This window comes from Pseudorasbora parva, chromosome 15, assembly GCF_024679245.1.
Source record: "Pseudorasbora parva isolate DD20220531a chromosome 15, ASM2467924v1, whole genome shotgun sequence".
NCBI classification, from domain to species: Eukaryota; Metazoa; Chordata; class Actinopteri; order Cypriniformes; family Gobionidae; genus Pseudorasbora; species Pseudorasbora parva.
The window spans coordinates 24,725,170-24,743,182 of record NC_090186.1 but is presented as its reverse complement, the minus strand read 5'-3'; the positions used below and the strand labels follow the sequence as shown (position 1 = coordinate 24,743,182).

General features: G+C 38.6%; 1 long non-coding RNA gene across 1 annotated transcript; it reads right to left on the bottom strand.

The window, feature by feature from the left end:
• Positions 1-12,907: 12,907 nt before the first annotated feature.
• LOC137041760 (uncharacterized) lies at positions 12,908-16,874 on the bottom strand. Its single transcript, XR_010898142.1, has 4 exons — positions 16,713-16,874; positions 16,484-16,555; positions 15,679-15,744; positions 12,908-12,957 (listed from the first exon to the last, which is right to left on the bottom strand). It is a non-coding gene; the product is annotated as an uncharacterized lncRNA (long non-coding RNA).
• Between the last annotated feature and the right edge of the window lie 1,139 nt (positions 16,875-18,013).

Below are 18,013 nucleotides of genomic sequence, written 5' to 3'. Positions count from 1 at the left end.
TGGCCGATAAAGCTGTCAATCAAGCCCCCACCTGGGGTAAACAGGGTAGGCAAAGGGCTGAACCAAACTCGCCGGGCGACTGACTGACACACGAGTAGAATTTATGTCCCTTGTTGATGGTTTTCATGTCAGTAAGGAAGTGTTAAAATAATTTACAAAGAATTGTGGATCGGAAACGATTACTCTCCTGTATCCTCCTTCTGAAACAAAATCCAAGCATATCTTCTAATGCATAAATGAATAAAATGCAGGGGCGCAGGAAGTAGGGGTGTTACAGCACCCCCTGTTTTCACATGATTGTAAATGCAACACAAATTTTTGTTCATTAATATTTATTAATTTTTTGCATTTAGTTATTTATTTGTAATAAACAGATTAAATAAGGGATGAAACATGTCATACACATAACGTCCCTCTTTATGTAATAATAATAATAATAATAATAATAATAATAATACTTACAAAAGTGACATCTATAGAGGAAATCTGGATATTTAAATAATTTCGTTAGTATTATTTTAAACACGTTGTATACTTGGCAAATTAATGTAATTTAACCTGTCCTCAGCATCAGGTCACAATGTTAAAATAATAATAATAATAATAATAATAATAATAATAATAATAATAATAATAATAATAATATAAAAGTTTCATATTTTGAAACCACCCTTAACTTAACGTTTTGTCTCAAAAATGGATATCATATACTGTGACGCCATAATCCTTTTTTTCAAATGGGCAATTGTTTGGAGACCTTTGGAGAGTGGGGGTCCTTCTTTCAGGAGGAAGAAGAATGCCTCCGAACATAGCCTCAGAAGGACACAAGAAAGTTACAAGGTTAGTTTTCTCTCTTCATATTTTCTCCCTCAAATATTTTCTGTCCTTTGAATGTAAGTGTATGCCCACTTGCTTTCCACGTCCAGAAGGTAATGGAAACTTCATCATAGTAGGCTAGTCCATATGTGACATCAGTTGGTTAGTTAGACTCTTTTGAAGCGTCAACAAAACATTTTGGTCCAAAAATAACAAAAAAAAATATGAATTTATTCAGCCTTGTCTTCTCTTCAGTGTTCCTCAAATAAAGAATTAAACGGTCATGATTCATGATTCGGATCGCATGTCAAACTGGCAAACTGCTGAAATCACGTGACATTGGCGATATGAATTACAAATCAATCTGCTGATTTGCGACCGTTTGAATCTTTATTTGAGGTTTAAAAACAAACGCAGAAGAGAAGACAATGATGAATAAAGTCGTATTTTTTGTTATTTTTGTTTAGCCTAGAAATCTAGACGCACCCTAGCGGCAGCAAATTTAATTTGCTCGCAAGTGTCGTCTAGGAACTCTCAATACCCATCTGAGCTGTATTCCTCACAATCTGGACGGCCCAATCACATCATGTATAGAGTCGCGGGCAGAGGTGGAAAGTAACGAATTACATTTACTCGCGTTACTGTAATTGAGTAGCTTTTCTGTGTACTTCTACTTTTTTAAGTAGTTTTAAAAATCTGTAATTTTACTTTTACTTAAGTACATTTTGATTAAAGTATTGTACTTCGCTACATTTTAAACCACATCCGTTACTGAGTAAAATGAATCATTAATGCATTATGCAAAGAGGGGAGGAAAAAAAACGCGATCCGGAAATGACTAATATTGAATAGAGGGCGCGGGGCTCGGGAGAGAACATGCGCGCAAATATCAGATGGAGACGAACAAGAGAGACGTCAGTGACGCAGACCCAGGTGAAAGCAAAACGCCGTCGTGAACTCCTGGCTAGTATGGAAATACTTTGGAAATAGAAAAAAATAATGTGATGTTGTCCTGGAGGATATCAAATGTGCACAAAATGTGGATGCAAATGAAGAAACACATAGAAAATGTTCGGGCACACATCCCTCTGTGCAAATAAAGGTATGTTTATAACTTAGGCCGATTGATTTCTGTGACGCAGAGGGAATCCCGGAATCCAGTCATGAACCTTAACTTTACATTATAACGTAGAATTGGCGTAATACACGCAAACTGGTGGATGAACGAAAAACTCAAATGTAGAGCTGTAGGCCTTAGAAATAAATCAAATCGCGACATGGTCTGTGAACATTAAAGCAGAAAACATTGCTATATGAATATATGATCTGCTTGTTCTCTCTCTGTGAATGAGCTGCTCCGTCTACTACATATTGACTCTATTATTCTTAAAAGAAAAATTACGAATTAATGATAAAAATAAGTTGTTAATCTAATTCATAATAATTTATTGAATTTAGTTTATTAGACATGTTTTATTGAAACTTTAATAAACAAAAACAAATGGTTTTAAGTTTGTTATAATAAAGCATTTGTTCAAACAAATAAAAAAAAGACCAATCTTCTTCATTCATTAAAATCATTTTAACTAGTGATAATAACCATCATTTAATAATAGGTACAGTAAATGTTTAATTGATGTTTTCTGAGATAGTTGTCATATCGTGGAAATCTCATTCTATCACAACCCTACAGGGGAGAGTCCCCCACCCCCACTGTTAAAAAAGTAACTAAGTAACTTTTACTCTGAGTACATTTTAAATGAGCTACTTTTTACTTTTACTTGAGTACATTTTTAGACCAGTAATTTTACTTGTACTTAAGTAAAATTTCATTGAAGTAACAGTACTTTTACTTGAGTAGAATATTTTGTTACTCTTTCCACCTCTGGTCGCGGGCGGGGCCATAATGACGACGGCCGAGTTGCGTTTGCGTGCTTCTAGTAAACACAGAAACTGGCGAACGGCAGCGGTCTTTCAAATCAGCTCTGACCGCGACTCTGGAAGACTTGGAGTTAAGCTTTTCTCTGAGAAAAGAACAAAAAGCGGCACTGAAGTCATTCTTAAAAAGGGAAGATGTGTTCGGAGTTTAGCCGACCAGATACGGCGAATGTTTAATCAGTCAGCGAGCTCTGCTTCACCTTCATTGCTCTGGTTGGTGGTAGCGCTATCCTATCGCGTGCAAAGGGAGTTTGAAAGACAACCGTTTATCCCGCCCCTCGGATTGAGCCCTGTCTATGGTGAGTTTCCAGACCAAACATCTTGATGTGGGTCTGGCTTGTCAGGCTAATTTTTGTTAATATTTTGAGAAGAACTCACAAAAACTATTCTTGTCGCTTCATAAAATTATTGTATAACCACTTTGTAACAATTTGGTACCCATTATGTACGGAGCCCTTAAAGGGACGAGGTGGAGGAATCTTTTTTAGGTTGGAAGGTAATTTTTTTCCTTTCCAAGTTTAATGTCCCTGCCGCTGGCCGTGTTTCAAACAGCTCAGTCAGTGCGTGAACAATGGAGAGGTTCATAGAGTTTTATTTTGAACTTGGACTCAAATATAAAGATTTGCGGCCAGTGCTTAGTTTGAGGCATGGTTTTGATGTAAGTGAAAGACACCTAAAAAGGATGTTACGTGAAAAAGGACTGTCTCGACGAAAAAATTACTCGAGCTTGGTGGACCTTGTTGATTTCATCCGTAATCAGCTGCATGTCGTCAGGGCAACTTCATGGATACCGTTGGATTGACACCAAATGCAGAGAGAAAGGTCTGCGTGTGAGGAAAGAGGATGTGCGCTTGGTGCTGAAGGAGCTAGACCCTACAGGAGTTTCAGTGAGGAGAGCCAGACGTCTTAGATGAAGGAACTACTAAGGGACCCAACTTTATTTGGCATTTGTACTTGTACGATGAGTTACAACCATATGGCATTTGTATTAATGGATGCATTGACGGCTTTTCGAGGAAGATTATCTGGCTTAATGCGTACACAACTAGTAGCGATCCAAAGCTAATAGGTGGTTACTATATTGAAGTGGTGGAGCGTTTGGGAGTATGCCCAAGAGTTGTTAGGGGGGATCTTGGAACTGAAAATGTCAGAGACGTTCAGCGTTTATTTCACATCAATTACAAAGATGAAACTCTGTGATGGTGAAATGGATGGTGCAAGTACTGCCAACCAAAGGATCGTGTACCGGTGGGGTTTCTGCGCAAGGAATGCATGGAATTCTGGATTTCCCTTTTTGCTGATCTCAGAGACAACGGATTCTTCGATGGAGGATTCTTGGACAAAAGTTTGCTCCAGTTCTGCTGCATGGGACTCATCCAAGTGATTTATATATTTAAAGTAAACAAATTATATTTAAAGTATTGAAATATTTTACAGGATGAACTGGATGATACTGCACAGGTTTGGAATGCACACACCATTAGGCCATCAAAGAACATCAGCAACCCCAGTGGTCGCCCCAGTGTGATGTATGGACTACCTGAACTCTACCTCACCAGAGACTTTCTCATCTCAACTGACACTGAAAGTATTCAATTTTGCAAGAATGAGTGCACTTTCCGACACCCCATACCATGTGATCCAGATGTAAATGAACTGTGCAACATTATAATTTCTGAGTCTCAGTTGAACCTTCCAAGAGACCCATATCAAGCTGTGAACTTATGCATGTATTTAAGGGATGTGATCAGGGCATTATTGTAAGAACTCCTTTTTATCATAAACGTGTTTGTCTGATTTGCATTGCATTGTGCTTACATTGTAGACAACACTGTCCCCAGGGGGATTCTGCGTAATTGTAGAAAGTTTTTTTTTTATAAAGATTACAACACATGAATGTCATAAATGAATGTCATTCAAATTAAACCAACATATGCAAAATTGAAACAGAAAAGTTACTGAAAAAATCTGTTTATTTCAGACAAAAAAAAAAATAGTACCTGTAGATGACCACTAGCAGTGTTTATTTATTATCTTGTTTTATACCTTTATTTCATGTGACTTTTATTTTGACATCATACTATCTGCACGGGGACTAATCTCTCCACGCGCACACTCATTCAATGAGAAAACACGAGAAGGCACGTTACGAATCGATGCATGTTTTAGAGTCAGAGACTGGAAAATACTATGGTAACCTTCAGCTAAAGTGTTCTTTGAAGTGTTATTCCACTCTGTGCATGATTTGTTTTGGCAGTAATAATTTGAGAATAACTTATGAAGTTAAGTAAATGGCGGCAGCTTTCCCTGGATCACCACTCTCTTAGCACCCCTTTGATATGCGGAGCGAGTTTTCACGGTGTTGGTGCTATGCACACTCGTCTGAATTAAAGTACACCCGTATGGAAACACTCCTAAGCCTGTTTATTCCAAGTTGAAGGGCTGCTACAGTGAAAACTCGTCGCTAGATGTGGAGTGAAACTCAACTCGACGTTGGAAGGACTGCCATCCGCCATTCTGTGTACAAGACTGCCACCTTCTGTTCAAACGCCCTCACTGCAACCGGCACCCAGGCAAGATCGGTCTATTTCGTTTATGCGTATTGCTGCACAAAATCACAGGGACTCTCATTGTGAACAGATATCTACGTAATGGACTGAAGTCACCTTTATAAACAATATACTGTACATGTTTGATGCTCTGATTTAATAATACATTTGAAAGGTAGATTTAAAGATACAGAAGGGTAATTTCATTTAAAAAACAAAAAACAAAAAAAATAATTGAACTAATTGAACCTGTTAAAGGTAAATTCATTAATGGGTAAATATGTATGATAGCATTCATTGCTAAGCTGTTTGTGTGTTAGCCTACATTTTTTTGTTGAGGATAATCGCCCAGTGCATGTTTTGATATTAAGTTTTGTTGAGTTATTAAACTATAGTTCAACATAACCAAACAGCAACACAACTTCAACAAAATGTCACTTAATAGAGAAGTAGCAGCTAGCACACATGACCCACCCATGAAAACAGATAACCCACAGCCAGTCAGATCTAGTTCATGTGAAAGAACATTTACAGAAAAAGGGTTAGAGATGCACAAACAGGAAGCCATTAAACACAAGAAAGAATTCATGAGAGCTTATGGCTCCTGGAAAGAGGTGGCAGGAAAGTTTAGGACCGCACTAAAATCATTCTGTTCTCAAGATGAACTAAATAAAATCAGAGAAGAAATCCAAATTCGACACAGTGCAGTAAGTGAATGTTATGAGCCCATTCAACGCAACCGTAATGCCACCCCAGACATTGTACCCAAAATGGATGCTTGTATAGCACTCACTGCAGATATCAGCGAAATAATAGAGATGCGGCTAAAAACTGTAGATGAGGTCTTTAATCCAGAACTTGAGAAACTACGAGTGAGGATGGCACTTAAGAAGGATGAGTATGGATCTATCTTCGGACACACAAAAACCGATACTGTACTCTCTCTCGCAGAAGATTCAATCCACTCACAGGTATCTAGCAAGCATTTAGATGCAGGAGCAGAACTTGCAGCTCAACAAGAAAAGGTTAAGGCAGTATATCAAATACAAGCTCAAGAAGAAGTTCTTAGCAAGTTAGAAGAAGAGAAGCAGCTAGTTCTTAAAAGGTTGGAAGAAGAAAAGCAAGTAGCTCTTAAAAGGATAGAGGAAAACATGCGTCAGGAAGAAAAAAGACTACAACAAATTCAAGCAGAGGCAGAAGTAAGAATAGCAGAGGCGAGAGTAAACGCATACGAGAGCCTTGAACATGACTCCCGAGACTGGCTAAAAGAAAATGATCTCACAGTTAAATTCAAAGGCCAGCTTAATCCAAAGGCCAACGCATACCAGCCTTCACAAGCACACGCCAATGCGCTAGCATCTCCTGAGAAAGACAGTCTTACCCAAGCACTCATTAACTCACTCAGTATGAATCGCCTGCCTGCTCCTGAGCCACCAAAGTTCTCTGGCGAAGCCCTAAAGTATGTAGACTGGAAGATGTCCTTCATGGCCCTCATAGACCACCAGCCTCTCCCTACTCATGAAAAAATTTTCTGAGTGGAGAAGCACGTAAAGCTGTAGAGGGATTCTTCTATAGAAACTCAGAAGAAGCATATCAGGGGGCCTTAAATGTCCTGGAAGAAAGGTACGGAAACCACTTCATTGTGCAAAGGGCCTTTAGAGATAAGTTAATGAAATGGCCAAAGGTTGGTGCCAGTGATCCTGCTGGACTTCGAGAGTTTGCTGACTTCCTGCAAGGATGCGTTGAAGCGATGCCTCATGTGAAAGGATTAGCCATCTTGGACGACTGCGAAGAGAACCACAAGTTGCTGAAGAAATTACCAGACTGGATCACACGAAGATGGAGCTTCGATGGAAGTTGTCACGGAAAGATTGGACGAATCTGGGGAATACCCAAGCTTTTCCTGTTTCACAAGGTTCATCCAGAAGGAGGCTCGGATAGCCTGTAACCCTGTCGCCTCTCCACTTCTGATCAAGGCCACAGATGACAGGCAGCCCAGGAGAACTAGAGCACTTCACACAAACACTAAAAGGAACAATCCCACGGAAAAGGTTGAGAAAGTGTTCAGCACCAAGTCAAGGCCACCATGTCCAATCTGCAAAGATGAGATGCACGGCGTCGTAAGGTGCCCTACCTTTGCAGCAAAATCTCTGGAAGATAAGAAGGCCTCCATATGGGAAAACAACTTGTGCTACGGATGTTTGAGAAAGGGACATAACAGTAAGGATTGCAAAACACGACACTCTTGTGGCATATGCTGCAGACGTCACCCCACCTGTCTACATGAAGAGAGAGAGAACTGATCTTTGGAAGCAAAAGAGAAACAGTCAACTTCCACAGACAAAGGCACTAGTCAGGAGGAGATCAAAGTGACGTCCCATGCAGTGACGCAGCGCGTCTTTGCCACATCAAGCATTGTCCCTGTTTTCATGTCATCTACAAATGAACCACAGAAAGAAGTTATAACGTATGCTCTTCTGGATACGCAGAGTGATTCGACATTCGTCTTGGAAGACCTACTTGAAGAGCTGAACGTGGAGACTAAACCAGTACAGCTCAAACTGAGCACCATGACAGCTGTTGACACACCCATAACAAGCAAAGGTGTCTACGGTCTACAAGTCCGAGGACTACAGTCTGAAAAACAGATTCAGCTACGCCAAGCCTACACTCGTGGTTTCATACCGGTCGACAAGTCTTACATCCCGACTTCCAAAACAGCGCTGCTCTGGCCTCATCTAAAGCATCTAGCAAACAAACTCCCGCTGCTGAAGGACTGTGAGGTGGGACTGTTAATTGGAAGTGATTGCCCACTGGCACTAGCCCCCCAGGAAGTTGTCAACAGTTCGACTGCACCACCTAAAGAAAAGATTGAAAAATAACGAGAGGTATAAAGAACAGTACAAGGCCTTCATGAAAGATATGATAGAGAAAGGAGACGCAGAGCCAGCCCCTCCTGCGACAGGACAGCAGACTACATGGTACATACCACACCATGGGGTATTCCACCCCAAGAAGCCAGAGAAGCTAAGGGTCGTCTTTGACTGTTCAGCGAAGTTCCGTGGTGTCTCACTAAATGATACACTGCTAACAGGTCCTGACCTGATCAACTCTCTCCTTGGAGTGCTCTGTCGTTTCAGGAAAGAGGCTGTAGCCATCATATGCGACATCGAGAAAATGTTCCATCAGTTTTACGTTTCCTCTGAACTACGGAACTACTTACGGTTTCTCTGGTGGGAGGATGGAGACCTCGAAGCAGAGCCTCAAGAGTTTCAAATGGCTGTCCATCTATTTGGCACTGCTTCGTCACCTTGATGTGCCAACTTTGGTCTGAAGTTCTTGGCACGTCAACACAAGTAAGAGTATCCATCAGTGTCAGCCTTTGTTGAAAAGAATTTCTATGTCGATGATGGGCTTATTAGCGTCCCCTCTGTAGAAGAAGCAAAGGAATTGATCGCTGAAGCACGAGAGTTGTGCAAGAGAGGAGGTTTGCGTCTACACAAGTTCAATTCTAACAAAAGGTCAGTTCTGGACTCTGTGGACCCAACTGGGAGAGCAGTCACATCTGAACCCCTCAATCTGGACCTAAATGCAGCTCCAGCCGAACGTGCTCTCAGTATCCAGTGGTCCCTTGAACATGAAACCTTCAGCTTTAATGTAAACCCACAGACCAGGACCTCTACACGTCGCGGCATCCTATCCGTCATTGCTTCTTTGTACGATCCAGTTGGATTCGTGGCTCCGTTTATCTTAACTGGAAAGTGCATCCTCCAGGAGCTGTGCCGTCGAGGCATTGGATGGGATGACCCACTTCCCGAAGACTTAAGTCCACGGTGGGAGAGATGGAAGAGCGACCTACAAAGGCTGAATGAAATCTCAATACCAAGATGCTACCAACCACAAGGCTTCTGCAAAACCGTCCTAAGGGGACTACACCACTTCTCGGATGCCAGCAATATAGGATATGGCTCGTGTTCCTATCTGAGAAGTAAGAATGAAGATGGTGAAGTTCACTGCAGCCTCGTGATGGCAAAGGCTAGAGTTGCGCCTACAAAACTCACAAGCATTCCAAGATTGGAACTTTCAGCAGCAGTGGTCGCTGCAAGATCAAGTGTCATGCTGAGAAACGAGCTTGAAATGCCAATCCATGCAGAATATTTCTGGACTGACTCCCAAGTTGTCTTGGCTTATATCAACAATGAAGCAAGAAGGTTCCATCTCTTCGTTGCCAATCGTGTGCAAATGATCAGAGAACACACCAGCCCCAGCCAGTGGCACTATATAGACACAACAGAAAACCCTGCTGACCATGCATCTAGAGGTCTCAATGCAGTAGACATCTCCTCAACAAATTGGCTATTAGGACCCAAATTCCTTTGGGAACAAGAGATACATCCAGAGTCTCACCTCACTCCTGAGTTGCTTGTTGGTGATCCTGAGGTCAGGTCAATGCAGGTGTTTACAACTAAAGTTGAACCCTCCAAGTCAGACATTCTTACCCATCTAAATCGATTCTCCACCGGGTCAAAACTCCTGAAAGTCATTGCAAGAATCAAGAGGCTGAATTCAAAGCAAACCCATCCTGGCAAACCTGTGAGTGTGGAAGAACTAGAGAGAGCTGCCGAATCAGTAATGAGGCTTACACAAGAAGAAGCATTCTCCCAAGAGATGAAGATACTTGAAAAGGGAAAAACCCTTCAAAACTCCAGCCCTCTGTTTCGCTTGGATCCCATCTTGGAAGGAGGAGCACTTCGTGTCGGTGGGAGACTAAATCAGTCATCCTTAAGCCTAGAAGTCAAACACCCTTTGATTCTACCCAAAGAAGGACATATTACCAAGTTGATCTTGACCCACTGCCACGAGAGGATCTGTCACCAAGGACGGAATCAAACTCTAACTGAACTTCGAGCCAATGGGTTTTGGGTCATCGGTGGAAGTAAGTCAGTTGCTAAGCTGATACACAGATGTGTGAAGTGCAGAAGACTCAGACGGCCTGCTGAAGAACAACGCGTGGCAGAGCTTCCTATGTGGTTCAATGTAATGTACTATTTCATATAAATTCATTTCTCATTATGGCTGTTGCCTACTATGCTGTTATCTATGTGATGCTAGCCTGCTAAAGTGCATTTGTTAAGAGAATATTTTGTATCTGGCTAAATTGCTTTTGTTATTTTCCTTTTAAGTTTTCACGGTGTTGGTGCTATGCACACTCGTCTGAATTAAAGTACACCCGTATGGAAACACTCCTAAGCCTGTTTATTCCAAGTTGAAGGGCTGCTACAGTACCTGTAACACCATAGCCCCTTTCACACTGCGATTCCGGCAAATACACGGATAATGCGACCCGGCATTTGTTCCCGGGCCGCTAGATTTGGTCCATTCACACAGCCAGCGAAATGCCGTAATATGTGCACTTTCACACACAACGCTTAACGGTCCCGGGTCGAGTTGACACGTGACATCCGGTTGTGACGTATAATGGCGAGCGATCTCTGCTTCAGCGCGGATAGTAAGGAGCTCCGTGGTCTCGACTTGTGTCCAGTTTGCACACATTTCTGCTTGTTTAATTTTAGTTTCTTTTGTATATGAACACTCTACGTTTAAAACACCGACTAGCTCTTCTGGTACTGCAGGGTTGTATTATTGAAAAAACAAGCTCTAGGAGTCGCACGATAACTACGTTGCAGCATTAGTTTCGGCTTTTGTTCACACAGCGCTCGTCCCTGGTCGAATACCGCAATATTACTAGGTCCCCGACCCGGGTCGAATTCGGTAATCAATGCCGGGACGTGGTTGCTTTCACACAGAAGGCGACCCGGCAATGTTCCGGGAATATTGCGGGTCCGACGTGCAGTGTGAAAGGGGCTCATGTAAACTTTGTGTTTAATCTTTATGGAATAGAAAAGAGGATAACGATTCAGAGAACTTTCCTTACAACAACCAAAGTGGTATTGCATAGAATGGAAAACATAACAGCTGTTTGTTAACATTTCCAGTATATTTTCAATTAAAAAACGTTGAGAAGTTTCAAGATCATGAATCTATTTAAAACTTTCTTCTCAGATTTTTTTCTGTGTAAATACAATACACATTAGACTTTATTAACATAAGAATTAAATAAAAATGTATCAGTATTAATAGTTGCAGTGATGTATTTTCAAAGAAAACAAACCTGACCACTTACCAAGTCTGTGGTTAAATGTTATGTCATTAACAAGAAAGTTGATTGTTGAGTAATTTCTGTACTAACAACAAAAGTGATATTGCATAAAATGAAAAACAGCTCAGCTATTTGTTTCAATTTAACACTTTGCAGGTGTAGAGTACATTTTAAAATATACTAAAATGTATTTTCTTTTGTCTAAACAGCAACAATAAGACTAACAAATAACAATTGAACTGTACCAACAGCTGTGGTGATGTGCTTTGAATGAGAATAAACCTGACCATTTATTGACTCCAAACTTATTTCAAAAATAAATTCAATGTCATGAAAACAAATTAATAATATAGGGGTCATTTAAATGATATTTTATCTAAAGAATGCTTTTGAATGTTAAATGAACCTTCACATTGATTGTTACAAATAGTTATAATGATTTGATTGTCAAGAGCAGCATCAAATTCACAGGATATGTATTTCAAAGTAATCACTGGACAGAATGTTATCAAACTCTCTGCGGCGGTCTGGGTAAGAACTGTATGTATAAGGTAAATCAAGAGTAGCTCCACAAGTATGAGCAACTGGTCTTCAGAAGAACCAGTACAGAAGCGTTGACATTTTTCTGCTTTGCCTTTGTCAGCATTTCTGACATAAGGTTGCAGATGATTGAATACCATCTGTTCTTTCTGAGAGTGAATCACCTGTGTTGTTTTAAGTAGCTGTGCCACTTTTTTGCCAGTGGCCTTCTTTGTGTCATAGAGTGACAGTAGACTTTCCTGGTCTGGTACTTTCAACAGTGCAAATGGCATGGTTTTGGAAAAGCAATTATTATATATTTGGGCTCTTGAAGTATTGCTTTATGAGCCATTGTTTGGATGGCAACTTCCAAGGTGTTTTTTGGAGGGAAGCAATGAGAGCCCATTCTTGTGAAGAGGTCAAGCAAATCCTCTTCGTCACATTTGTCCAGTGTGCCTCGACGAGCCTTTGCAACTACAGATCGTTCAGTCAAAGAGAGGTAGTTGTGGAAAGATAACATCAGGACATCATCACTGACTGAGTGAATTCCATTCATGCATGCTAAAATGAAAGCACTAGAAAGCCTCACTGGCAGTACACCGAGGTCAAGTAATCCTTTTACCCAGATTCTTCCTACTGCCTCCCATTCAGCTTCAGAGAAGTCTGGCCTCAGTCTAGGTACACGCTCATCTTCCCGTTCACACTGTTCAAGGAACTGTTCCCAGAAGGCAGTGTAAACTTCTCTGGACACTCCAGCATCATCTACAGCATTCACATTTACAAATTCCATCTTTAAAGTTGATTGAATTATGCTGCTATCCATGAACGCAGCCAAAAGATCTTCTACAACCTTTACCCTGTGTATTTTAAAATGCACATTTTTTTGGATTTGCTGAGTTTCCAGATGAAATTGTAGAGGGAAGGTGGCTTCTTGAATGGCAAATCTTCTGGTACTAAAGGCATTTCTCCACCAATCTAGAAAAAGTTTACAAAAAAAAAAAAAAACAACAACATTTAGATCTATTGTTCCAATCCTTTTTTTCAACGTGTGCTCAAATTGAATATTTTCAAACAATTAGTTCAGTCAAAAATAATTTTTTCCACCCTCATGTTTGTTGTCTAACCTGAACAAAAGTTTGTCAAATTTATGTATAATTAGGGCAAATTACAGCGTAATCAACTTTGTAAACTGTATTTAAGTTTGTATCAATTGCTTTGGCACATTTTTTAAATATTTTAAATATTTTCTAAACTTTAAGTTTAATTATTATAACTGCTTGTTGGAACATCAAAACTCTAAAATGTAGTAAGTTACCCAAAACATTTAATTCAAAATAAAAAGTGTTTTTGTCAAAATGTGAGCCACACTGATCAAAATGTTATATACATTATATACACATACAGTATATATTGTTTCTACTTTCTTTTTAGATATTGACTGCTTTCTATACTAATGTCAGTTTTGTCTATCTGGATGTTCTTGTGGATCACACTGAGCTTTTTAGATATTGATTCAGACAGTCTGTAAAAATTGACTGACATGTAAATACTGAAGTACACAAAAATAACAATTGTATTCATACCTTACATTTATTTTTGCAGAAATGTTACATGTAAAATGAATATTCACAGTTGCTTGCTCAGTTTTATACACTCTATTATGTATTGTACTTCAACAACAAGCAACTGTAAATTTTCAGTTTACATACAACACATTTCTACAAACATTACTGTGATGTATTAAGACATGCATTTAAGGGTTGGGAAGTTCCTCCAGATATTACAAACATAAATATTTATGGAATCTAACATGTCTGACATATTTTGATAACTGAATGGATTATTATTTTTGCATGTGATGGCTCACACAATGAAAGAATGTTTAGAAGTTGTGAAGAGTTTTACAGTTTCATTCAGAATCAGCATATAGCTTTGATAAACAAGCCATGTGCATTTAGTTATTGTACAAATTGCAGACAACTATACTAACTTTTTTGCACATATGTTCCAAAATACATGCAGTTTGCTACAGGTGCCCGTCTAGGACAGTCTTGTAAGGTCCAGGAGACATTGCGAACCTGCTCCATCTCAGATAGGGGCACCCAAATTTAGAATCAGGCAGATAGGGATCTATTCATCATTTAAAAGCACTTTGAATTACCAGTGTATGAAATGTGCTGTATATAATAATATATATATATATATATATATATATATATATATATATATATATATATATATATATATATATATATATATATATATATATATATATATATATATATATATATATATATAACTTGCCTTGCCTAAATCAATAAGACATTTTTCAGAGATCTGAACGTTTTGTTGTGAGAGAAAAAAGTCCCATTTGAAAGAAAAAAAAAAGTAGTTTTGGAGCATTTTAGTATAAGTTAAGTTATTTATCTAGTTAATAGAAGTTAATTAATAACTAATATTTATTAACAGCATTTTTACACAAGTGCCTAAGACTTTTCATAGTACTAGCTTTGAAGGTTTCTTCAAATGTCTTGGAGACATTTCTGCAAGGTTTTTTTTCTGTTTCTTCATATAATCCCAGATGGACTGGATGATAACTGGCGTTAACAATGGAGTAATGACTATATATTTCCCTGAGCTCTAATTTTGTATTCTACAAAGGAAAGTAAGTTATACAGGTTTAGAATGATAACAGAGTTTTCATTTAAAACTGTTCCTGGAACGTGCCTATCTGTTTTTTTTTTTTTTTTAATGCACCTTTATTCCTACCGAGCCTACTGCATTTTGAATTATGGATGGCACTTCAGGTTTGGGGAACTTCAAAAAGACAAACAAGTCAAATCAAATCATAAGGTTGCCATACAAATACAGACTATCCGTTTATCAGTTTGACTAAATGAGCTGTCAATTTTCCTTCATGCTTTTTTTCAGACATGAGAATAACATTGCATTTGGTATTTAAACATTAAGATATTTTTGTTGAAATCCGATGGCTCAGAAAGGCCTCATGTTATAACATTATTATGTATGGCAAGAGCTCTTTTCATTCACTACATTCACGATTATTAAAAAAAAAAAAAAATCAAATTTCATGATTATTTTTTATATATATTTTTTCATGATTATTTTTCTTTTTTACTTTATATTCCACTTTAATTTGAAAAAGGACAATATATACTGCACATTTTTGGTCTGTTCTCTCAATATAATTTAAGATATATCCCATTAATAAATCACTGGACAAATTCACAAAGCACAAAGAATCTTGTTGATGCTTTTACACTTTTAAATGTCATTTTAATGTTTGATGATTGAAGGGAGAGTAGAATAATGCCGTCTCATTGTAACCAGTTAAAAAAAAAATTAAACCTTAGTATTGTGTTCATAAAACGAGTCTTTTACTGATTGTTTACAGTGTAATAGAAGTTACACCCATAATTTGCGCAGGGTAATGGGACATAGGAATAAATTGGATATATCCTTAATATGATCTATACAGTCTTTGTCCCTTCTTTGTTCCTTATTGTATGTCTATATATTATTAAAAAATAATTATTAATTAATCTAAACAAACAAACAAATGTTGAATCTTACAAAAATATGCAATTCCGTTTATTTTGAATTGACAGTGCAGGTATAGGACTGATTATCTATGATCTTCAGTGCTTCCAGATGCAAAATTTGTGGCTCTCTTACCAACAGTAGAGGATTATTTGAGGGTGGTGATGGTACCTCAGTTTCAGCTTCATTTAGCTTTGCATTCTGGAGGATCAATAAATGAGCACAAGATGAAAGTGAGACCCATTGTTACAACAACAACAAAAAAATGAGAGAGAGAGTCCGAAATGACATTGTCATGTATATACTTTTATTTTAAATGTCTGTGGAGGAGCTTTGACCTCATAAGTGGTACCATTTGAAAGCTTAGTCTCTACTTTCTAGAGATATGCATCACTTTGGCATTTGTTTTAGACAAAGTAATGTATTTACACTAAATTACTCTAGTACCATTTCCACCTGGATTTGGCCTACCCAAATTGAAAAGCCTTCCATACATACATACTAGGTTCAAAATGTTGGTGTCATTTTACAAGAAACCCTTTAAAGTTACATAAAACACTGCTAAAAGTGATAAACATGTAAGTCTAAGCTGTTATACCCCCCCCAAATTAGACACTTTTGAGTTACACACTTTCAAAAATGAATTTATAAAATAAAAATAAATAAAAAAGTGCCTACTTTTTTAGGGGGGTTATTACAGCTTAGACCGCATATACTTACATGTTTATCACTTTTAGCAGTGTGTTATGTAACTTCAAAGGGTTTCCTGTAAAATGACACCAAAAGTTTGAACTTAGACCACTGTATGTGTCTAAGGGAGGCTTTTCAGTTTGGGTAGGCCAAATCCAGGCGGAAATCCCAAAAATTGTCCTGGTGTTTAAGGTAACAGCGGATCTAAAGGACTTCCACATGATGCAAACTATATTTCTGGCTTTCTTACCAGCAGTACAGGATTGCTATTACTTGACGGTGGGGATGGTACATCAGTTTCAGCTTCATTCAACTCTGAATTCTGGATGATCAATAAACATGCAAAACATAAAAGTGAGACACATTGTTACAAAAACATGAAAAAGTGTCACTGTTGATAATGTAACAGTTGCCTAGTGATGAAGGAGAAGCAAAAAGCTAGGGTCATTGAGACATTTGGTCCATTACGACCACATTACCAGTATGATGTTCTCGTTCAGATTCCATGTCATCACAATTGCTTGGTCTTCATCTGTTTGTCCAAGTTCATCACCATCATTTCTCTCAACTGTGTCTTCCTTATCATTATCCTCAAGAGTTTCAACTATGTTGCTATGTCTGGGAGAAATCCGATCAGTTAAGTCAATGAATTCATAGCCTCTGTACGTCACAGGGCTCCTGTAAATGCTGTGGACTCTTCGTTTGTTGTACAATTTTGATTCCATAATTCATCAGTGTCCTCGTCACTTGAGGTGCTCATGAGTCTCTGGATGGTGCATGTTCTTTCGGTATCTTTTGGTGATGTAAGGGAGCTGTGTGATGTGCTGTGTATCTCTATACCCATGGTCTCTAAGGTCAAACCACTCTGTTGAACACCCTCCATTCCTCTTGTTCTCTGTGCTCTAGCGTTTTCTAGTCTCTGAAGAACATGCAATATAACATTTAATGATTAACTCAGAAATTCAGCTATATTAATTATATTAATAGCCACTCAGTTAAATTAAATTACAATTGTGATAAGTCAAAGTTTAGGTGATTTGACTGACCTTTCTCTTGGTGTCTCTGTTAGATGAAAGTCTGCCATTCAATAAATGTGTGCTTGAATCCACATCCATGCAATGGAAACAGTTTTGCAGCAGGTCTTTCAGTATCACTGTCTAATCCATCATGTAATAATGAGTGTTCATTACTTTCCTCCTTTTCTCCAACAGTTAAAGATTCTACATCTGTGAGGCACACCTCCTGTTTAGTGCAAATGTAAAATCTCAGCATTTTCAGTTTGGTTTGTTCATAGAGATTTCCAACAGTGTTATCCACTGGAATGAGGTTTCTTTTAAAATCACACACATGAAAAGTTAAGTCTGTTTCCGGACCTTTTGGTGGCTGCCCATTTGAAAAAAAAAAAGGTTCTTTCCCATTTCCATGATTTGTAAAACAGTTGTCTTTTTTTTGAACCGTCACATGTCTAGTGCCACCACCATAACTGGTCCTCACTTGTTGGTATCCTTTACGGGAGAAGTGAAGCCATCCAATTTCAATTCTTTTGGAGGTTTTTTCTGCAGACACATTTTTGTGTCTTGCAAATAAATTATTTCCTTAAGGAAGCCGCGCGCTTTAACATTAAATGTTTTGGCAGACTTTGATCCCAGTTTCCTTGCTTCAATTTTATCTCTTAAATTCTGCAACAGAGATTCTTTATCAGAACAGGCCGCTGTTTGTTGACAGAAGGAGAGGAGAGCCAGTCGGTCACCATATGAATGAATATACTTTGCCATTTGCT